Here is a 22,555-nt window from a genome sequence, read left to right as displayed (position 1 = left end):
AGTGATGGGGGGTGTCTGTCAGTAGGGGGGGTGTGTCTGTCAGTAGGGGGGGGGGTGTCTGCCAGTAGGGGGGGGGGTGTCTGCCAGTAGGGGGGGGGTGTCCTGCCAGTAGGGGGGGGTGTCTGCCAGTAGGGGGGGGTGTCTGCCAGTAGGGGGGGTGTCTGCCAGTAGGGGGGGTGTCTGCCAGTAGGGGGGGGTGTCTGCCAGTAGGGGGGGGTGTCTGCCAGTAGGGGGGGGTGTCTGCCAGTGGTGGTGGTGGGGTCTGTCAGTGGTGGTGGTGGGGTCTGTCAGTGGTGCTGGGGGGGGTCTGTCAGTGCTGCTGGGGGGGTCTGTCAGTGCTGCTGGGGGGTCTGTCAGTGCTGCTGGGGGGGGGGTCTATCAGTGGTGGTGGTGGGGGGTCTGCCAGTGCTGGTGGGGGGGGGGGGGTCTGTCAGTGCTGGTGGGGGGGGTCTGTCAGTGTGGCTGGTGGGGGGGGGTCTGTCAGTGCTGGTGGGGGGGGGTCTGTCAGTGCTGGTGGGGGGGGGGTCTGTCAGTGCTGGTGGGGGGGTCGTCTGTCAGTGCTGGTGGGGGGGGTCTGTCAGTGCTGGTGGGGGGGGTCTGTCAGTGCTGGTGTAGTCTGTCAGTGCTGGTGGGGGGGGTCTCTGTCAGTGGTGGGGGGGTCTCTCACAGGAGCCCAGAACCCCCCTTCTCACTCACAGAGCTGACAGCTAGATGTCATCCAGGCTCCGGGCTGGCGGGTCGGAGGTCATCTTTCCTAAAAGCCGGAGGAGACGCCAAAAGGTGTGAGGTCACAGCACAACGCACGTTGCTCCAGAGAGGACATGGACTGCACACAACCAGAGACACCGGCGGACACACAACCTTCTGAAAAGAGAAAGAAACAACAACATGACACAAACTGCTTCCTGTACATTGATGTGTTCTATGCAGATACGGGGGGGAGGAGGGAGAGGATTGTATTACTGCTACACACACTGCACCTCCCATCGACCCTGCAACAACACCACATTGCAGGAGACACAAAACCCACACACCTCCTTCACATCACACACACCTCAGGAGACACTGTTGGTCAGTGGGGGGGGGGGGTTGGTGCCTGTTAGTGGTGGTGGGGGGTCTGCCAGTGGTGGGGGGTCTGCCAGTGGTGGTGGTGGGGGGTCTGCCAGTGGTGGTGGGGGGGGTCTGTCAGTGCTGGTGTGGTCTGTCAGTGCTGGTGGGGGGGGTCTCTCACAGGAGCCCAGAACCCCCTTCTCACCCGCAGAGCTGACAGCTAGATGTCATCCAGGCTCCGGGCTGGCGGGTCGGAGGTCATCTTTCCTAAAAGCCGGAGGAGACGCCAAAAGGTGAGAGGTCACAGCACAACGCACGTTGCTCCAGAGAGGACATGGACTGCACACAACCAGAGACACCGGCGGACACACAACCTTCTGAAAAGAGAAAGAAACAACAACATGACACAAACTGCTTCCTGTACATTGATGTGTTCTATGCAGAGACGGGGGGGGGGAGGAGGGAGAGGATTGTATTACTGCTACACACACTGCACCTCCCATCAACCCTGCAACAACACCACATTGCAGGAGACACAAAACCCACACACCTCCTTCACATCACACACACCTCAGGAGACACTGTTGGTCAGTGGGGGGGGGGGGTGGGTGCCTGTCAGTGGTGGTGGGGGGGTATCTGCCAGTGGTGGGGGGGGTCTGTCAGTGGTGGGGGGGTGGTGATGGGGGGTCTGTCAGTGGTGGGGGGGTCTGTCAGTGGTGGGGGGGTGTCTGTCAGTGGTGGGGGGGTGTCTGTCAGTGGTGGGGGGGTGTCTGTCAGTGGTGGGGGGGTGTCTGTCAGTGGTGGGGGGGTGTCTGTCAGTGGTGGGGAGAGGGGTCTGTCAGTTGTGGTGGGGAGGGGGGTCTGTCAGTGGTGGTGGGGGGGGTCTGCAGTGGTGGTGGGGGGGTCTGTCAGTGGTGGTGTGGGGGTCTGTCAGTGGTGGGGGGGTGTCAGTGGTGGGGAGAGGGGTCTGTCAGTGTGGTGGGGAAGGGGGTCTGTCAGTGGTGGTGGGGGTCTGTCAGTGGTGGGGGGGGTCTGTCAGTGGTGGGGGGGGTCTGTCAGTGGTAGGGGGTCTGTCAGTGGTAGGGGGTCTGTCAGTGCTGGTGGGGGGGGGTCTGTCAGTGCTGGTGGGGGGGGGGGTCTGTCAGTGCTGGTGGGGGGGGGGGGGTCTGTCAGTGCTGGTGGGGGGGGGGGGTCTGTCAGTGCTGGTGGGGGGGGTCTCTGTCAGTGCTGGTGGGGGGGGTCTCTGTCAGTGCTGGTGGGGGGGGGGTCTCTGTCAGTGCTGGTGGGGGGGGGGTCTCTGTCAGTGCTGGTGGGGGGGGTCTCTGTCAGTGCTGGTGGGGGGGGTCTCTGTCAGTGCTGGTGGGGGGGGTCTCTGTCAGTGCTGGTGGGGGAGGGGTCTCTGTCAGTGCTGGTGGGGGAGGGGTCTCTGTCAGTGCTGGTGGGGGGGGTCTCTGTCAGTGCTGGTGGGGGGGGTCTCTGTCAGTGCTGGTGGGGGGGGGTCTCTGTCAGTGCTGGTGGGGGGGGGTCTCTGTCAGTGCTGGTGGGGGGGGGGGGGTCTGTCACAGGAGCCCAGAACCCCCCTCCTCACCCGCAGAGCTGACAGCTAGATGTCATCCAGGCTCTGGGCTGGCGGGTCGGAGGTCATCTTTCCTGAACGCCGGAGGAGACGCCAAAAGGTGTGAGGTCACAGCACAACGCACGCTGCTCCAGAGAGGACATGGACTGCACACAACCAGAGACACCGGCAGACACACAACCTTCTGAAAAGAGAAAGAAACAACAACAACATGACACAAACTGCCTCCTGTACATTGATGTGTTCTATGCAGATACGGGGGGGAGGAGGGAGAGGATTGTATTACTGCTACGCACACTGCACCTCCCATCGACCCTGCAACAACACCACATTGCAGGAGACACAAAACCCACACACCTCCTTCACATCACACACACCTCAGGAGACACTGTTGGTCAGTGGGGGGGGGGGGGGGTGCCTGTCAGTGGTGGTGGGTGGTGAGGGGGGGTCTGTCAGTGGTGGGGGGGGTCTGTCAGTGGTGGGGGGGGATCTGTCAGTGGTGGGGGGGGGAATCTGTCAGTGGTGGGGGGGGAATCTGTCAGTGGTGGGGGGGGAATCTGTCAGTGGTGGGGGGGGAATCTGTCAGTGGTGGGGGGGGAATCTGTCAGTGGTGGGGGGGGATCTGTCATTGGTGGGGAGAGGGGTCTGTCAGTGGTGGTGGGGAGGGGGGTGTCTGCGGTGGTGAGGGGGGGGTCTGCGGTGGTGGGTGGTGTAAGTGGTGGTGGGGGGGGTCTGTCAGTGGTGGTGTGGGGGTCTGTCAGTGGTGGTGTGGGGGTCTGTCAGTGGTGGTGTGGGGGTCTGTCAGTGGTGGTGTGGGGGTCTGTCAGTGGTGAGGGGGGGGTCTGTCAGTGGGGGGGGGTCTGTCAGTGGGGGGGGGGGTTTGTCAGTGGGGGGGGTCTGTCAGTGGTGGGGGGTGTCTGTCAGTAGGGGGGGTGTCTGTCAGTGGTGGTGGGGGTGTGTCTGCCAGTAGGGGGGGTGTCTGCCAGTAGGGGGGGGTGTCTGCCAGTAGGGGGGGGTGTCTGCCAGTAGGGGGGGGTGTCTGCCAGTAGGGGGGGGTGTCTGCCAGTGGTGGTGGTGGGGTCTGTCAGTGGTGGTGGTGGGGTCTGTCAGTGGTGGTGGGGGGGTTTGTCAGTGCTGCTGGGGGGGGTCTGTCAGTGCTGCTGGGGGGGGTCTGTCAGTGCTGCTGGGGGGGGTCTATCAGTGGTGGTGGTGGGGGGTCTGCCAGTGCTGGTGGGGGGGGGTCTGTCAGTGCTGGTGGGGGGGGGTCTGTCAGTGCTGGTGGGGGGGGGTCTGTCAGTGCTGGTGGGGGGGGTCTGTCAGTGCTGGTGGGGGGGTCGTCTGTCAGTGCTGGTGGGGGGGGTCTGTCAGTGCTGGTGTAGTCTGTCAGTGCTGGTGGGGGGGGGTCTCTGTCAGTGGTGGGGGGGGGGGTCTCTCACAGGAGCCCAGAACCCCCCTTCTCACTCACAGAGCTGACAGCTAGATGTCATCCAGGCTCCGGGCTGGCGGGTCGGAGGTCATCTTTCCTAAAAGCCGGAGGAGACGCCAAAAGGTGTGAGGTCACAGCACAACGCACGTTGCTCCAGAGAGGACATGGACTGCACACAACCAGAGACACCGGCGGACACACAACCTTCTGAAAAGAGAAAGAAACAACATGACACAAACTGCTTCCTGTACAGAGATGTGTTCTATGCAGAGACGGGGGGGGAGGAGGGAGAGGATTGTATTACTGCTACACACACTGCACCTCCCATCAACCCTGCAACAACACCACATTGCAGGAGACACAAAACCCACACACCTCCTTCACATCACACACACCTCAGGAGACACTGTTGGTCAGTGGGGGGGGGGGGGGGGGTTGGTGCCTGTCAGTGGTGGTGGGGGGGTATCTGCCAGTGGTGGGGGGGGGTCTGTCAGTGGTGGGGGGGTCTGTCAGTGGTGGGGGGGGTCTGTCAGTGGTAGGGGGTCTGTCAGTGCTGGTGGGGGGGGGTCTGTCAGTGGTCAGTGCTGGTGGGGGGGGTCTGTCAGTGGTCAGTGCTGGTGGGGGGGGGGGTCTGTCAGTGCTGGTGGGGGGGGGGGTCTGTCAGTGCTGGTGGGGGGGAGGTCTCTGTCAGTGCTGGTGGGGGGGTCTCTGTCAGTGCTGGTGGGGGGGGGGTCTGTCACAGGAGCCCAGAACCCCCCTCCTCACCCGCAGAGCTGACAGCTAGATGTCATCCAGGCTCCGGGCTGGCGGGTCGGAGGTCATCTTTCCTGAACGCCGGAGGAGACGCCAAAAGGTGTGAGGTCACAGCACAACGCACGTTGCTCCAGAGAGGACATGGACTGCACACAACCAGAGACACCGGCGGACACACAACCTTCTGAAAAGAGAAAGAAACAACAACAACATGACACAAACTGCCTCCTGTACAGTGATGTGTTCTATGCAGAGACGGGGGGGGAGGAGGGAGAGGATTGTATTACTGCTACACACACTGCACCTCCCATCAATCCTGCAACAACACCACATTGCAGGAGACACTAAACCCACACACCTCCTTCACATCACACACACCTCAGGAGACACTGTTGGTCAGTGGGGGGGGGGGGGTGCCTGTCAGTGGTGGTGGGTGGTGAGGGGGGGTCTGTCAGTTGTGGTGGGGAGGGGGGTCTGTCAGTTGTGGTGGGGAGGGGGGTCTGTCAGTGGTGGTGGGGAGGGGGGGGTCTGCGGTGGTGGGTGGTGTAAGTGGTGGTGGGGGGGGTCTGTCAGTGGTGGTGGGGGGTGTCTGTCAGTGGTGGTGGGGGGTGTCTGTCAGTAGGGGAGGGGGGTGTCTGTCAGTAGGGGAGGGGGGTGTCTGTCAGTAGGGGAGGGGGGTGTCTGTCAGTAGGGGAGGGGGGTGTCTGTCAGTAGGGGAGGGGGGTGTCTGTCAGTAGGGGGGGGGGTGTCTGTCAGTAGGGGGGGGGGTGTCTGCCAGTAGGGGGGGGGGGGTGTCTGCCAGTAGGGGGGGGGGGTGTCTGCCAGTAGGGGGGGTGTCTGCCAGTAGGGGGGGTGTCTGCCAGTAGGGGGGGTGTCTGCCAGTAGGGGGGGTGTCTGCCAGTAGGGGGGGTGTCTGCCAGTAGGGGGGGTGTCTGCCAGTAGGGGGGGCAGTCTGTCAGTGCTGCTGGGGGGGTCTGTCAGTGCTGCTGGGGGGGGTCTGTCAGTACTGCTGGGGGGGTCTGTCAGTGCTGCTGGGGGGGGGCTGTCAGTGCTGCTGGGGGGGGGTCTGTCAGTGCTGCTGGGGGGGGTCTGCCAGTGGTGGTGGTGGGGGGTCTGCCAGTGGTGGTGGTGGGGGGTCTGCCAGTGGTGGTGGGGGGGTCTGTCAGTGCTGGTGGGGGGGGGGTCTGTCAGTGCTGGTGTGGTCTGTCAGTGCTGGTGGGGGGGTCTCTGTCAGTGGTGGGGGGGGTCTCTCACAGGAGCCCAGAACCCCCTTCTCACCCGCAGAGCTGACAGCTAGATGTCATCCAGGCTCCGGGCTGGCGGGTCGGAGGTCATCTTTCCTGAACGCCGGAGGAGACGCCAAAAGGTGTGAGGTCACAGCACAACGCACACTGCTCCAGAGAGGACATGGACTGCACACAACCAGAGACACCGGCGGACACACAACCTTCTGAAAAGAGAAAGAAACAACAACATGACACAAACTGCTTCCTGTACATTGATGTGTTCTATGCAGAGACGGGGGGGAGGAGGGAGAGGATTGTATTACTGCTACACACACTGCACCTCCCATCAACCCTGCAACAACACCACATTGCAGGAGACACAAAACCCACACACCTCCTTCACATCACACACACCTCAGGAGACACTGTTGGTCAGTGTGGGGGGGGGGGGGGGTGCCTGTCAGTGGTGGTGGGGGGGTATCTGCCAGTGGTGGTGGGGTGTCTGTCAGTGGTGGGGGTGTCTGTCATTGGTGGGGGGTGTCTGTCAGTGGTGGGGAGAGGGGTCTGTCAGTTGTGGTGGGGAGAGGGGTCTGTCAGTTGTGGTGGGGAGGGGGGTCTGTCAGTTGTGGGGGGGAGGGGGGTCTGTCAGTGGTGGGTGGGGGGGGTGTCTGTCAGTGGTGGGGGGGTGTCTGTCAGTGGTGGGGGGGGGTGTCTGTCAGTGGTGGGGGGGTGTCTGTCAGTGGTGGGGGGGGGTCTGTCAGTGGTGGGGGGGGGGTCTGTCAGTGGTGGGGGGGGGTCTGTCAGTGGTGGGGGGGGGTCTGTCAGTGGTGGGGGGGGGTCTGTCAGTGGTGGGGGGGGGTAGTCTGCCAGTAGGGGGGGTAGTCTGCCAGTAGGGGGGGTAGTCTGCCAGTAGGGGGGGCAGTCTGCCAGTAGGGGGGGCAGTCTGCCAGTAGGGGGGGCAGTCTGCCAGTAGGGGGGGCAGTCTGCCAGTAGGGGGGGCAGTCTGCCAGTAGGGGGGGCAGTCTGTCAGTGCTGGTGGGGGGGGTCTGTCAGTGGTGGGGGGTCTGTCAGTGCTGCTGGGGGGGTCTGTCAGTGCTGCTGGGGGGGGTCTGTCAGTGCTGCTGGGGGGGGTCTGTCACTGCTGCTGGTGGGGGGTCTGCCAGTGCTGCTGGTGGGGGGTCTGCCAGTGGTGGTGGTGGGGGGTCTGCCAGTGGTGGTGGTGGGGGGTCTGCCAGTGGTGGTGGTGGGGGGTCTGCCAGTGGTGGTGGTGGGGGGGTCTGCCAGTGGTGGTGGTGGGGGGTCTGCCAGTGGTGGTAGGGGGGTCTGTCAGTGCTGGTGGGGGGGGGGGGTCTGTCAGTGCTGGTGGGGGGGGTCTGTCAGTGCTGGTGTGGTCTGTCAGTGCTGGTGGGGGGGGTCTCTGTCAGTGGTGGGGGGGGTCTCTCACAGGAGCCCAGAACCCCCTTCTCACCCGCAGAGCTGACAGCTAGATGTCATCCAGGCTCCGGGCTGGCGGGTCGGAGGTCATCTTTCCTGAACGCTGGAGGAGACGCCAAAAGGTGTGAGGTCACAGCACAACGCACGCTGCTCCAGAGAGGACATGGACTGCACACAACCAGAGACACCGGCAGACACACAACCTTCTGAAAAGAGAAAGAAACAACAACATGACACAAACTGCCTCCTGTACAGTGATGTGTTCTATGCAGATACGGGGGGTAGGAGGGAGAGGATTGTATTACTGCTACCCACACTGCACCTCCCATCAATCCTGCAACAACACCACATTGCAGGAGACACTAAACCCACACACCTCCTTCACATCACACACACCTCAGGAGACACTGTTGGTCAGTGGGGGGGGGGGGTGCCTGTCAGTGGTGGTGGGTGGTGAGGGGGGGTCTGTCAGTGGTGGGGGGGATCTGTCAGTGGTGGGGGGGATCTGTCAGTGGTGGGGGGGATCTGTCATTGGTGGGGGGGATCTGTCATTGGTGGGGGGGATCTGTCATTGGTGGGGGGGATCTGTCATTGGTGGGGGGATCTGTCATTGGTGGGGAGAGGGGTCTGTCAGTTGTGGTGGTGGGGGGGGTCTGCGGTGGTGAGGGGGGGGTCTGCGGTGGTGGTGTGGGGGTCTGTCAGCGGTGGTGTGGGGGTCTGTCAGTGGTGAGGGGGGCTGTCTGTCAGTGGGGGGGGGCTGTCTGCCAGTAGGGGGGGCTGTCTGCCAGTAGGGGGGGCTGTCTGCCAGTAGGGGGGGCTGTCTGCCAGTAGGGGGGGCTGTCTGCCAGTAGGGGGGGCTGTCTGTCAGTGCTGCTGGGGGGCTGTCTGTCAGTGCTGCTGGGGGGGTCTGTCAGTGCTGCTGGGGGGGGGTCTGTCAGTGCTGCTGGGGGGGGGTCTGTCAGTGCTGCTGGGGGGGGGTCTGTCAGTGCTGCTGGGGGGGGGGTCTGTCAGTGCTGCTGGGGGGGGGGTCTGTCAGTGCTGCTGGGGGGGGTCTGTCAGTGCTGCTGGGGGGGGGGGGGTCTATCAGTGGTGGTGGTGGGGGGTCTATCAGTGGTGGTGGTGGGGGGTATCTGCCAGTGGTGGGGGTGTGTCTGTCAGTGGTGGGGGGGTGGTGAGGGGGGGTCTGTCAGTGGTGGGGGGTGGTGAGGGGGGGTCTGTCAGTGGTGGGGGTGTGTCTGTCAGTGGTGGGGGGTGGTGAGGGGGGGTCTGTCAGTGGTGGGGGTGTGTCTGTCAGTGGTGGGGGGTGGTGAGGGGGGGTCTGTCAGTGGTGGGGGTGTGTCTGTCAGTGGTGGGGGGTGGTGGGGGTGTGTCTGTCAGTGGTGGGGGTGTGTCTGTCAGTGGTGGGGAGGGGGGTCTGTCAGTTGTGGTGGGGAGGGGGGTCTGTCAGTGGTGGTGGGGGGGTCTGCAGTGGTGGTGGGGGGGTCTGCAGTGGTGGTGGGGGGGTCTGCAGTGGTGGTGGGGGGGGTCTGTCAGTGGTGGTGGGGGTCAGTGGTGGGGAGGGGGGTCTGTCAGTGGTGGGGCGTCTGTCGGTGGTGAGGGGCGTCTGTCGGTGGTGAGGGGGGGGTCTGTCGGTGGTGAGGGGGGGGTCTGTCGGTGGTGAGGGGGGGTCTGTCAGCAGGGGGGGGTGTCTGTCAGCAGGGGGGGGTGTCTGTCAGCAGGGGGGGGTGTCTGTCAGCAGGGGGGGGGTGTCTGTCAGCAGGGGGGGGGTGTCTGTCAGCAGGGGGGGGGTGTCTGTCAGCAGGGGGGGGTGTCTGTCAGCAGGGGGGGGGTGTCTGTCAGCAGGGGGGGGGGTGTCTGTCAGCAGGGGGGGGGTGTCTGGTGGTGGGGGGGTCTGTCAGTTGTGGTGGGGTCTGTCAGTTGTGGTGGGGAGAGGGGTCTGTCAGTTGTGGTGGGGAGAGGGGTCTGTCAGTTGTGGTGGGGAGAGGGGTCTGTCAGTTGTGGTGGGGAGAGGGGTCTGTCAGTTGTGGTGGGGAGAGGGGTCTGTCAGTTGTGGTGGGGAGGGGGGTCTGTCAGTTGTGGTGGGGAGGGGGGTCTGTCAGTTGTGGTGGGGAGGGGGGTCTGTCAGTTGTGGTGGGGAGGGGGGTCTGTCAGTTGTGGTGGGGAGGGGGGTCTGTCAGTTGTGGTGGGGAGGGGGTTCTGTCAGTGGTGGGGAGGGGGTACTGTCAGTGGGGGGGGGTCGGGTCTGTCAGTGGGGGGGGGTCTGTCAGTGGGGGGGGGTCTGTCAGTGGGGGGGGTCTGTCAGTGGGGGGGGGTCTGTCAGTGGGGGGGGGGTCTGTCAGTGGGGGGGGTCTGTCAGTGGGGGGGGGTCTGTCAGTGGGGGGGGTCTGTCAGTGGGGGGGGGTCTGTCAGTGGGGGGGGGTCTGTCAGTGGGGGGGGGGTGTCTGTCAGTGGTGGGGGGGGGTGTCTGTCAGTGGTGGGGGGGGGTGTCTGTCAGTGGTGGGGGGGGTGTCTGTCAGTGGTGGGGGGGGTGTCTGTCAGTGGTGGGGGGTCTCTGTCAGTGCTGGTGGGGGGGAGGTCTCTGTCAGTGCTGGTGGGGGGGAGGTCTCTGTCAGTGCTGGTGGGGGGTCTCTGTCAGTGCTGGTGGGGGGGGGGTCTGTCACAGGAGCCCAGAACCCCCCTCCTCACCCGCAGAGCTGACAGCTAGATGTCATCCAGGCTCCGGGCTGGCGGGTCGGAGGTCATCTTTCCTAAAAGCCGGAGGAGACGCCAAAAGGTGAGAGGTCACAGCACAACGCACGTTGCTCCAGAGAGGACATGGACTGAAAAGAGAAAGAAACAACAACATGACACAAACTGCTTCCTGTACATTGATGTGTTCTATGCAGAGACGGGGGGGGAGGAGGGAGAGGATTGTATTACTGCTACACACACTGCACCTCCCATCAACCCTGCAACAACACCACATTGCAGGAGACACCCACACACCTCCTTCACATCACACACACCTCAGGAGACACTGTTGGTCAGTGGGGGGGGTGGGTGCCTGTCAGTGGTGGTGGTGGGGTATCTGCCAGTGGTGGTGGGGTGTCTGTCAGTGGTGGGGGTGTCTGTCATTGGTGGGGGGTGTCTGTCAGTGGTGGGGGGGGTCTGTCAGTTGTGGTGGGGAGAGGGGTCTGTCAGTTGTGGTGGGGAGGGGGGTCTGTCAGTGGTGGGGGGGAGGGGGGTCTGTCAGTTGTGGGGGGGGGGGTGTCTGTCAGTGGTGGGGGGGGGGGTGTCTGTCAGTGGTGGGGGGGGTGTCTGTCAGTGGTGGGGGGGGGGTGTCTGTCAGTGGTGGGGGGGGGGTGTCTGTCAGTGGTGGGGGGGGGTGTCTGTCAGTGGTGGGGGGGGGGTGTCTGTCAGTGGTGGGGGGGGGGTGTCTGTCAGTGGTGGGGGGGGGGTGTCTGTCAGTGGTGGGGGGGGTGTCTGTCAGTGGTGGGGGGGGGTGTCTGTCAGTGGTGGGGGGGGGTGTCTGTCAGTGGTGGGGGGGGGTGTCTGTCAGTGGTGGGGGGGGGTGTCTGTCAGTGGTGGGGGGGGGTGTCTGTCAGTGGTGGGGGGGTGTCTGCCAGTAGGGGGGGTGTCTGCCAGTAGGGGGGGCAGTCTGCCAGTAGGGGGGGCAGTCTGCCAGTAGGGGGGGCAGTCTGTCAGTGCTGGTGGGGGGGGTCTGTCAGTGGTGGGGGTCTGTCAGTGCTGCTGGGGGGGGTCTGTCAGTGCTGCTGGGGGGGGGTCTGTCAGTGCTGCTGGGGGGGGGGGTCTGTCAGTGCTGCTGGGGGGGGGTCTGTCAGTGCTGCTGGGGGGGGGTCTGCCAGTGCTGCTGGTGGGGGGTCTGCCAGTGCTGCTGGTGGGGGGTCTGCCAGTGCTGCTGGTGGGGGGTCTGCCAGTGGTGGTGGTGGGGGGTCTGCCAGTGGTGGTGGTGGGGGGTCTGCCAGTGGTGGTGGTGGGGTCTGTCAGTGCTGGTGGGGGGGGGGTCTGTCAGTGCTGGTGGGGGGGGGGTCTGTCAGTGCTGGTGTGGTCTGTCAGTGCTGGTGGGGGGGGTCTCTGTCAGTGGTGGGGGGGGTCATGTCATCCAGGCTCCGGGCTGGCGGGTCGGAGGTCATCTTTCCTGAACGCCGGAGGAGACGCCAAAAGGTGTGAGGTCACAGCACAACGCACGCTGCTCCAGAGAGGACATGGACTGCACACAACCAGAGACACCGGCGGACACACAACCTTCTGAAAAGAGAAAGAAACAACAACATGACACAAACTGCTTCCTGTACATTGATGTGTTCTATGCAGAGACGGGGGGGGAGGAGGGAGAGGATTGTATTACTGCTACACACACTGCACCTCCCATCAACCCTGCAACAACACCACATTGCAGGAGACACAAAACCCACACACCTCCTTCACATCACACACACCTCAGGAGACACTGTTGGTCAGTGGGGGGGGGGTGGGTGCCTGTCAGTGGTGGTGGGGGGGGTATCTGCCAGTGGTGGGGGGTGGTGAGGGGGGGTCTGTCAGTGGTGGGGGGTGGTGAGGGGGGGTCTGTCAGTGGTGGGGGGGTGTCTGTCAGTGGTGGGGGGTGTCAGTGGTGGGGAGAGGGGTCTGTCAGTTGTGGTGGGGAGGGGGGTCTGTCAGTGGTGGTGGGGGGGTCTGCAGTGGTGGGGGGGGTCTGTCAGTGGTGGTGTGGGGGTCTGTCAGTGGTGGTGTGGGGGTCTGTCAGTGGTGGGGGGGTCTGTCATTGGTGGGGGGTGTCAGTGGTGGGGAGAGGGGTCTGTCAGTTGTGGTGGGGAGGGGGGTCTGTCAGTGGTGGTGGGGGGGGGTCTGTCAGTGGTGGGGGGGGTCTGTCAGTGGTAGGGGGGGTCTGTCAGTGGTAGGGGGGGTCTGTCAGTGGTAGGGGGGGGTCTGTCAGTGGTAGGGGGGGGTCTGTCAGTGGTAGGGGGGTCTGTCAGTGCTGGTGGGGGGGGGTCTGTCAGTGCTGGTGGGGGGGGTCTGTCAGTGCTGGTGGGGGGGGTCTGTCAGTGCTGGTGGGGGGGGTCTGTCAGTGGTCAGTGCTGGTGGGGGGGGGTCTGTCAGTGCTGGTGGGGGGTCTGTCAGTGCTGGTGGGGGGGGGGGGTCTGTCAGTGCTGGTGGGGGGGGGTCTCTGTCAGTGCTGGTGGGGGGGGGTCTCTGTCAGTGCTGGTGGGGGGGGGTCTCTGTCAGTGCTGGTGGGGGGGGGGGGTCCTCTGTCAGTGCTGGTGGGGGGGGGGTCCTCTGTCAGTGCTGGTGGGGGGGGGTCTCTCACAGGAGCCCAGAACCCCCCTCCTCACCCGCAGAGCTGACAGCTAGATGTCATCCAGGCTCCGGGCTGGCGGGTCGGAGGTCATCTTTCCTGAACGCCGGAGGAGACGCCAAAAGGTGTGAGGTCACAGCACAACGCACGCTGCTCCAGAGAGGACATGGACTGCACACAACCAGAGACACCGGCGGACACACAACCTTCTGAAAAGAGAAAGAAACAACAACATGACACAAACTGCTTCCTGTACATTGATGTGTTCTATGCAGAGACGGGGGGGAGGAGGGAGAGGATTGTATTACTGCTACACACACTGCACCTCCCATCAACCCTGCAACAACACCACATTGCAGGAGACACAAAACCCACACACCTCCTTCACATCACACACACCTCAGGAGACACTGTTGGTCAGTGGGGGGGGGTGGGTGCCTGTCAGTGGTGGTGGGGGGTCTGTCAGTGGTGGGGGGGTGGTGAGGGGGGGTCTGTCAGTGGTGGGGGGTGGTGAGGGGGGGTCTGTCAGTGGTGGGGAGAGGGGTCTGTCAGTTGTGGTGGGGAGGGGGGTCTGTCAGTGGTGGTGGGGGGGTCTGCAGTGGTGGTGTGGGGGTCTGTCAGTGGTGGTGGGGGGGTCTGTCAGTGGTGGGGGGGTCTGTCATTGGTGGGGGGTGTCAGTGGTGGGGAGAGGGGTCTGTCAGTTGTGGTGGGGAGGGGGGTCTGTCAGTGGTGGTGGGGGGGTCTGTCAGTGGTGGGGGGGGTCTGTCAGTGGTGGGGGGGGGTCTGTCAGTGGTAGGGGGGGTCTGTCAGTGGTAGGGGGGGGGTCTGTCAGTGGTAGGGGGGGGTCTGTCAGTGGTAGGGGGGGGTCTGTCAGTGGTAGGGGGGGGTCTGTCAGTGGTAGGGGGGGGTCTGTCAGTGGTAGGGGGGGGTCTGTCAGTGCTGGTGGGGGGGGTCTGTCAGTGCTGGTGGGGGGGTCTGTCAGTGCTGGTGGGGGGGGTCTGTCAGTGGTCAGTGCTGGTGGGGGGGGTCTGTCAGTGCTGGTGGGGGGTCTGTCAGTGCTGGTGGGGGGGGAGGGGGGTCTGTCAGTGCTGGTGGGGGGGGTCTCTGTCAGTGCTGGTGGGGGGGGGGTCTCTGTCAGTGCTGGTGGGGGGGGGGGGCCTCTGTCAGTGCTGGTGGGGGGGGTCCTCTGTCAGTGCTGGTGGGGGGGGGTCCTCTGTCAGTGCTGGTGGGGGGGGTCTCTCACAGGAGCCCAGAACCCCCCTCCTCACCCTCCAGGCTCCGGGCTGGCGGGTCGGAGGTCATCTTTCCTGAACGCCGGAGGAGACGCCAAAAGGTGAGAGGTCACAGCACAACGCACGCTGCTCCAGAGAGGACATGGACTGCACACAACCAGAGACACCGGCGGACACACAACCTTCTGAAAAGAGAAAGAAACAACAACATGACACAAACTGCCTCCTGTACAGTGATGTGTTCTATGCAGATACGGGGGGGAGGAGGGAGAGGATTGTATTACTGCTACACACACTGCACCTCCCATCGACCCTGCAACAACACCACATTGCAGGAGACACAAAACCCACACACCTCCTTCACATCACACACACCTCAGGAGACACTGTTGGTCAGTGGGGGGGGGGGGGTGCCTGTCAGTGGTGGTGGGTGGTGAGGGGGGGTCTGTCAGTGGTGGGGGGGGGTCTGTCAGTGGTGGGGGGGATCTGTCAGTGGTGGGGGGGATCTGTCATTGGTGGGGGGGATCTGTCATTGGTGGGGGGGATCTGTCATTGGTGGGGAGAGGGGTCTGTCAGTTGTGGTGGTGGGGGGGGTCTGCGGTGGTGGGTGGTGTAAGTGGTGGTGGCGTGGGGGTCTGTCAGCGGTGGTGGGGGGGTATCTGCCAGTGGTGGGGGTGTGTCTGTCAGTGGTGGGGGGTGGTGAGGGGGGGTTTGTCAGTGGTGGGGGTGTGTCTGTCAGTGGTGGGGGGTGGTGAGGGGGGGTCTGTCAGTGGTGGGGGTGTGTCTGTCAGTGGTGGGGGGTGGTGAGGGGGGGTCTGTCAGTGGTGGGGGTGTGTTGGTGGGGGGGGGTCTGTCAGTGGTGGGGGGGGTCTGTCAGTGGTGGGGGGGGGTCTGTCAGTGGTGGGGGGGGGTCTGTCAGTGGTGGGGGGGTGTCTGTCAGTGGTGGGGGGGGTCTCTGTCAGTGGTGGGGGGGGGTCTCTCACAGGAGCCCAGAACCCCCTTCTCACCCGCAGAGCTGACAGCTCGATGTCATCCAGGCTCCGGGCTGGCGGGTCGGAGGTCATCTTTCCTGAACGCCGGAGGAGACGCCAAAAGGTGAGAGGTCACAGCACAACGCACGCTGCTCCAGAGAGGACATGGACTGCACACAACCAGAGACACCGGCGGACACACAACCTTCTGAAAAGAGAAAGAAACAACAACAACATGACACAAACTGCTTCCTGTACAGTGATGTGTTCTATGCAGATACGGGGGGGAGGAGGGAGAGGATTGTATTACTGCTACACACACTGCACCTCCCATCAACCCTGCAACAACACCACATTGCAGGAGACACAAAACCCACACACCTCCTTCACATCACACACACCTCAGGAGACACTGTTGGTCAGTGGGGGGGGTGGGTGCCTGTCAGTGGTGGTGGGGGGGTATCTGCCAGTGGTGGGGGGGTGTCTGTCAGTGGTGGGGGGTGTCTGTCAGTGGTGGGGAGAGGGTTCTGTCAGTTGTGGTGGGGAGAGGGGTCTGTCAGTTGTGGTGGGGGGGTCTGTCAGTGGTGGTGGGGTCTGTCAGTGGTGGGGGGGGGGTGTCTGTCAGTGGTGGGGGGGGGGGTGTCTGTCAGTGGTGGGGGGGGGTGTCTGTCAGTGGTGGGGGGGGGGTGTCTGTCAGTGGTGGGGGGGGGGGTGTCTGTCAGTGGTGGGGGGGGTGTCTGTCAGTGGTGGGGGGGGGGTGTCTGTCAGTGGTGGGGGGGGGGTGTCTGTCAGTGGTGGGGGGGGTGTCTGTCAGTGGTGGGGGGGGTGTCTGTCAGTGGTGGGGGGGGGTGTCTGTCAGTGGTGGGGGGGGTGTCTGTCAGTGGTGGGGGGGGTGTCTGTCAGTGGTGGGGGGGTGTCTGTCAGTGGTGGGGGGGTGTCTGTCAGTGGTGGGGGGGGTGTCTGTCAGTGGTGGGGGGGTGTCTGTCAGTGGTGGGGGGGTGTCTGTCAGTGGTGGGGGGGGTCTGTCAGTGGTGGGGGGGGTCTGTCAGTGGTGGGGGGGGTCTGTCAGTGGTGGGGGGGGTCTGTCAGTGGTGGGGGGGTGTCTGTCAGTGGTGGGGGGGGGTGTCTGTCAGTGGTGGGGGGGGGTGTCTGTCAGTGGTGGTGGGGGGTGTCTGTCAGTGGGGGGTGGGGGGTCTGTCAGTGGTGGGGGGGGTCTATCAGTGGTGGGGGGGTGTCTGTCAGTGGTGGGGGGGTGTCTGTCAGTGGTGGGGGGGTGTCTGTCAGTGGTGGGGGGGGTGTCTGTCAGTGGTGGGGGGGTCTGTCAGTGGTGGGGGGGTGTCTGTCAGACCCCCCCCAGCAGCACTGACAGACCCCCACCACTGACAGACCCCCCCCACCACTGACAGACGCCCCCCACCACTGACAGACCCCCCCCCACCACTGACAGACCCCCCACCACTGACAGACCCCCCCCCACCACTGACAGACCCCCCACCACTGTCAGTGGTGGGGGGGGTCTGTCAGTGGTGGGGGGGGTGTCTGTCAGTGGTGGGGGGTGTCTGTCAGTGGTGGGGGGGGTGTCTGTCAGTGGTGGGGGGGGGGTGTCTGTCAGTGGTGGGGGGGGTGTCTGTCAGTGGTGGGGGGGGGTGTCTGTCAGTGGTGGGGGGGGGGTGTCTGTCAGTGGTGGGGGGGTCTGTCAGTGGTGGGGGGGTCTGTCAGTGGTGGGGGGGTCTGTCAGTGGTGGGGGGGTCTGTCAGTGGTGGGGGGGGTGTCTGTCAGTGGTGGGGGGTCTGTCAGTGGGGGGGGGGTCTGTCAGTGGTGGGGGGGGGGGTCTGTCAGTGGTGGGGGGGTCTGTCAGTGGTGGGGGGGTCTGTCAGTGGTGGGGGGGTCTGTCAGTGGTGGGGGGGTCTGTCAGTGGTGGGGGGGGTCTGTCAGTGGTGGGGGGGTCTGTCAGTGGTGGGGGGGGTCTGTCAGTGGTGGTGGGGGGGTCTAACGGTCAGTAGGGGGGTGTCGGTGGACGGGTCACACACTTGCAGATTTGTACATCCGGATGAGGGAAGGGCGGTCCCCGGTGTCCTGGATTGGTCAGCCAGGTGGGAGGAGTTCTGGAATGGCTCCGCCTTCATGTTCTTTGGTGTAGAACACCCACCGGCTCCGTTCTCCGGTCTCTCCCGTCGGCCCCTCACGCACTCTCCGGTCTCCTCAGCTCTCCAGTGGCGGCAACTGACAGGACGGAGGAACAGGCGCGCTCCCGCTCATGGCCGGCCTCGCGCACTACAGCTCGGAGGGAGGAGACAAAAGCCGTTACTGGACAGAGGAAGTTAGTGCCGCAAGGGACGTAAAGGACGTGTGGAGCGCGGCTACAACAGGAAGAGGCGGACACCTATGCGGATAGGACGGGCGATGTCACATGTGGGAGCGGCGACGGCCATGTTGGAAAAGGGCGGATTGTTTACAATCAAATAAAGAAGCGGATGGCAGTAATCTGATAGAACACCGCGCGCTCCCGCCTTCTCCCGTTCCCCCGTGATGTCATTATATACAGCGGGAGGGAAGCGATGTACAATCAATGTGAAGTCACCTGGGCGGCGTGAGAGGTCACGTGACCAAGCTCCTTGCAGCGCTTTGACGTCACAGAGGCGTGCACGACAACTCCCCTATAGTAGCGCACACAAACGGCTCTCTGTCAGTTGATCTCTGGAGATTGCAGTGAGCAGACGTGTTGTTGTGCTCCCTGAGTTATCATTGTAGAACAGTGAGAACATTATATAGCCAGTAGTTTCAATATTAGAGAGAGAAGGATCTATTATTAGCCACATCACTTTTATTTTATTGCGGGATATTAGTTTATATTAAATATGGTGGATTCTACAAGAAACAACCGAGGGTTTTCCTTTAGGAATAGACCTGCTGAGGTAGAGACGATAATCCGAAATACAAAGCCAATGATTGGAGGCCCTCTTCCCATTGACACCAAAGTTTTTAACCAATGCAAAGAACTATATCGTCTCATGAAAGGGAAAGACCAAAGCCTAAAAGACTCAGTGCTGAGGCAGATCCTAGGGGAGAAATCAGAGAGTCCTATGGAGAAGAGAGTCATGGCACTGAGCAAGAGGAGAAGAGAGGAGGGAACAGAGTGCCCTGCAGAACAGAGAGATGAGGTTCAGAGGAAGAGGAGAAGAGAGGAGGAATCAAACAGGCCTGTAGAGAAGAGAGCCATGGCACTCAGGAAGAGGGGAAGAGAGGAGGAATCAGACAGGTCTGTAGAGAAGAAAGTCATGGCACTGAAGAAGAGAAGAGAGGAAGAAACAGAGAGGCCTATAAAGAAGAGAGCCATGGCACTGAGGAAGAGGAGAAGAGAGGAGGAATCAGACAGGCCTGTAGAGAAGAGAGCCATGACACTGAGGAAGAGGAGAAGAGAGGCGGAATCAGACAGGCCTGTAGAGAAGAGAGCCATGACACTGAGGAAGAGGAGAAGAGAGGAGGAATCAGACAGGCCTGTAGAGAAGAGAGCCATGACACTGAGGAAGAGAAGAGAGGAAGAAACAGAAAGGCCTGTAGAGAAGAGAGCCATGGCACTGAGGAAGAAGAGAAGAGAGGAGGAAACGGAGTGCCACGCAGAGCAGGCAGAAGGGGTTCAGAGGAAGAGGAGAAGAGAGGAGAAAACAGAGAGGCCTGTAGAGAAAAGAGCCATGACACTGAGGAAGAGGAGAAGAGAGGAACAAACAGAGTGCACCATAGAACAGGCAGATGAGTTTCAGAGGAAGAGGAGACGAGAGGAGGAAAGAGATAGGCCTGTAGAGAAGAGAGCCAAGGTACAGAGGAAGAGGAGAAGAGAGGAGGAAGCAGAGAAGAGAGCCAAGCCTCCAAGGAAGAGGAGTAGAGAGAAGGCAGAATGCCCTGTAGAGGAGCAAGACAAGACTCTGCAGACGGATGAGGAGAAAATAAAGATGCTTACTCAGACGTTAAAGAAACATGTAAAGATAACGAAGAGGAAAGAAAAGATCTTCAAACAGAAGGAGAAAAGGATGGAAATAGAATGTAAGTATTACTATGATTTCAATTGTCCTATAGTACATAGGTGAGGTAAAAAGACCTCATACTAAGTGAGGATTATATGACGTGTAGTGGCACCAAAGAAAAATATGTCACGTGAGGGCAGCTGCCCCTTTTAAAGTGGAATAAATCACCTTACATGTATTCAAAAATGACACTAAAAAGGTATGGTGCTAACTAAAACACAAATAAATAAAATTATCACCAAACATAATTCCACATCATCAGCATAAATTATCCAGTCCACAATGTATAAGTTCCATAATGTGACACTTCCATAAATTATAACAAAAAAGTTCTCAAAGAATATTCCAATCACCGTGATTAAAGGATAAGTGCAGTAGCAGATTAATTGTTCAGCCGCGTTCCACCATCAACCGTGTGTAAGAAATGCAAACTCACCAAAAAGCGATAATAAATGCGCTTTGTAACAATTACACTGTCTTGGTCAGCAGCATATATGAAGGTGATGGTTCTCAGCCTCAGAGGTATCTCCTTACATTGATCTACCATAAAAGCTCGGGAGAAGCATATTGATTATCATAGTGCAGTATGTTTATTAAAAGATCAGTTCCAGCAGGTAAATAAAAAATGTGCACTTACATTTGTGGGTGCTGTGAGTCAGCACCAACATATACAACCAACTAAGTGCCCTCGCCTTCTCTCCAGGATGCGGCATGTGTTCCAAAGCATCAGAGGTAGGAACCAACCAACCGGAAGTGACGTCAATACAGGCGGACGTGGAGCCTCCATCCACCTGTATTGATGTCACTTCCGGTTAGTTGGTTCCTACCTCCGGTACTTTGGAACGCACGCGGCATCTTGGAGAGAGGGCGGGTGCACTTAGTTGGCTGTACATGTTGGTGCTGACTTACAGCACCAACAAATGTAACTGCACATTTTTGTGATTAATCTGCTACTGCACTTATCCTTTAATCACACTTATTGAAATATTCTTTGATGACTTTTTTGTTATATTTTATGGAAAATACCTCATAGCTGTATATCTGCAGTGTGTGATCTAAGGCATTTCTGCCTGCGACTGCTGGCCTTATCAGATTTGGATGGATATTTAGTGATGTCACTTCTTTGCTGCTTACTATTCTCCTTGCTGAAGGCTCTGACATGAGGAAGTAAAGCCCGTGGAAGAACAAACAAATAAACTTATGAAAAAGCATAAATGCGGAGTGCAGAATGATGTCAGCAAATGAGTACAGTTCACTGAAAATAAAGAAGGCATCCACTTACATGTAAAGACAAATTCATCCTGCCTAGTGGAGGGGCAGAGTCGCTGGCTCACAGAGTGCCACAGCATAATAGATGTGAATGGGGGAAAAATAAGGACACACACCGCAGGAGTGCAGAAAAAAAAAAATTAAAACTCAGCAGCTACACTTAATGTTTTTTTAACTAACAGATCTTACGAGTGGAACATGTTTCCGAAGGTGAACTTATCCTTAAAACCCTTTCACAGCCAGAGCCGTTTTTGTATTTTTTGGAGGCGTTTAAAAAATAATTTGAGTGCTCAAGTGTACATAAAACCCCCACAAAAAAACCCCTACATAAAACCACCCTAGAGAATAAAATAGTGGTAGCTCTAATTTTTTAAAGTGGTTGTAAACCTTTTTGTGTGACATTTACCTATAGGTAAGCCTAGAATAAGGCTTACCTATAGGTAGTGGAAATATCTCCTAAACGTGCGCCGTTTAGGAGATATTTCACTTGTAGTGCATCAATGTCGTCATCGGCTCATGCGCTGTGAAGAAACAGACCTCCGTGCTGTTTCTTCCCCCAGCGTGTGCCGTGACCGACGGCGCCCGTGCATGCGTGGGAGTGACGTCACACGGCTCCGGCCAGTTACAGAGCTGGAGTATGCGATGCATACTAGCCCATTATGCTTTTAATTTGCAGGCCTTGCGGGGAGCAAAAGAGGAGGTAAAACCCATTGGGGTTTACTTCCTCTTTAAGTCACGATATTAGCGCAAAGGTTAATTTTAAGGGGCACAAAAACGCAATAAATTACCCAATTCTTTAGTAAAATATAAAAGCCAAGTTTTTACCAAGTATATAGATACCGAACATGTCAAACCTTACATGTCAGTGCCCTATATTTTCCAAAGGCAAAGCTTTAAAAGCCCCTACGGAGGAGGTCTGGTGCTAGAATTATTGCTCTCATTCTGGCGTGTGCAGCGATATGTAATGTGTATCACACGTTTTCAGGGATAGGTGCCCCACCACGTGCACTTACATTACATTGCATATATGTTGGGGTGGGGGAATTTTACGTGCTTGGGTGTAACTTTTAAATTTTTTACAATTAAAAAAATTTTCTTTTTTTTCTACATTCTTTCTCGGCCTTGATGGCCGGGAAAACTGTGAACGGAGACCCGAAAGTGACGTCACGCATATATCCGCTCTCCTCCCTCCATTCTATCCGGTGGCACCTGCTATGCCGGTCCCGGCCCGCAGATGTGCAAGCAAAGCCCAGAACACACAGCGGGGGTAGGGCGTGCACGGGGTGTGGAGAGAATTTGGGCGGCACCCCAGATGCCAGGGCGAAACTTCTTGTCGTCATGACAACCTGGCGCCTGGGGTCTGTTGAGCATAAGTGTTTTGAAGCTGTGATAGGGTAGCATATTAGACTGCAACATGTTTGGTTAGCTTTAGTAGAAATCTATGGGTCAGGTCTGTCCTATCTGAAATCAGGAGATTTTTGAAGACCAATTGCGATTTTCTGAGCATTTTTTTCCCAGTTAGAACAGGCCCAGAGGCTTGTTCTATTTCTGGGGTTAATCACTGATTTGATGTTTAAATGTAAAATGATCAGATCCATGTGGTGTCAGCCATGTAATATCCCCCGTACTCGGGTTTAGCTGTTTTCTCTATTTTGGGGGTTTCATTGCCAATAGAAATAAGCAGAGTAGTATGACTTGTATGAGGACATGGTAATAAAATTGTTTTCTGTTTCTCTCTCTACAGCGCGTGTACCAGGTTGCCTGTATCCAGAGAGCTTCACCTTTCATCTAAAACTTGGAGCGGGAAGCCATGGGCGGGTAAGTGACAAAAGATTAGTATTTAAACACGGGGGGAGCACATTATGACCACGAAAGACTACATGACAGGTGCAGCATAAACATGTACACTCAGCTCAGCCTTTGGGGGGAGGGGGGATGATGTACTGAGCAAGGGGGGGCTGTACACCTTTATGTACCAGTTTAATGCTGAACTCCAGGATATAAGAAAATGTTACCTTTGTAGTGGGTCTCTCTCTCCACTGGAAATTTTAAAATGTAAGTTCACCTTTTTAGAGAATCTGTAAGGTGACATTACACTGGACACCCTCCCCATCCCTCGCAGTCAGACACCGGGATGCTGCTTCACCGGCCTGGGGATTTCAAATCTCTGTGGCTTAATCTCTTATCCGTAACTCTCAGCATATATAAAAAAAGCGGTAGTCTAATTGGTCAGCACTGTCACATGGACGGCGCTGACCAATCAGAATCCATCTAGCCTATCCTGTCAGCGAGGAAAGCAAGCC

At 59.8% G+C, this 22,555-nt stretch overlaps 1 long non-coding RNA gene across 1 annotated transcript; it reads right to left on the bottom strand.

Annotated features, from left to right (window-relative positions):
• Positions 1-702: 702 nt before the first annotated feature.
• LOC141133524 (uncharacterized) lies at positions 703-2,804 on the bottom strand. The gene is made up of 3 exons (XR_012243088.1): positions 2,639-2,804; positions 1,256-1,427; positions 703-864 (listed from the first exon to the last, which is right to left on the bottom strand). It is a non-coding gene; the product is annotated as an uncharacterized lncRNA (long non-coding RNA).
• Positions 2,805-22,555: the final 19,751 nt, after the last annotated feature.

Source organism: Aquarana catesbeiana, linkage group LG03 (genome assembly GCF_042186555.1).
Source record: "Aquarana catesbeiana isolate 2022-GZ linkage group LG03, ASM4218655v1, whole genome shotgun sequence".
NCBI classification, from domain to species: domain Eukaryota; kingdom Metazoa; phylum Chordata; class Amphibia; order Anura; family Ranidae; genus Aquarana; species Aquarana catesbeiana.
This window is presented reverse-complemented; position numbering and strand designations above follow the sequence as displayed.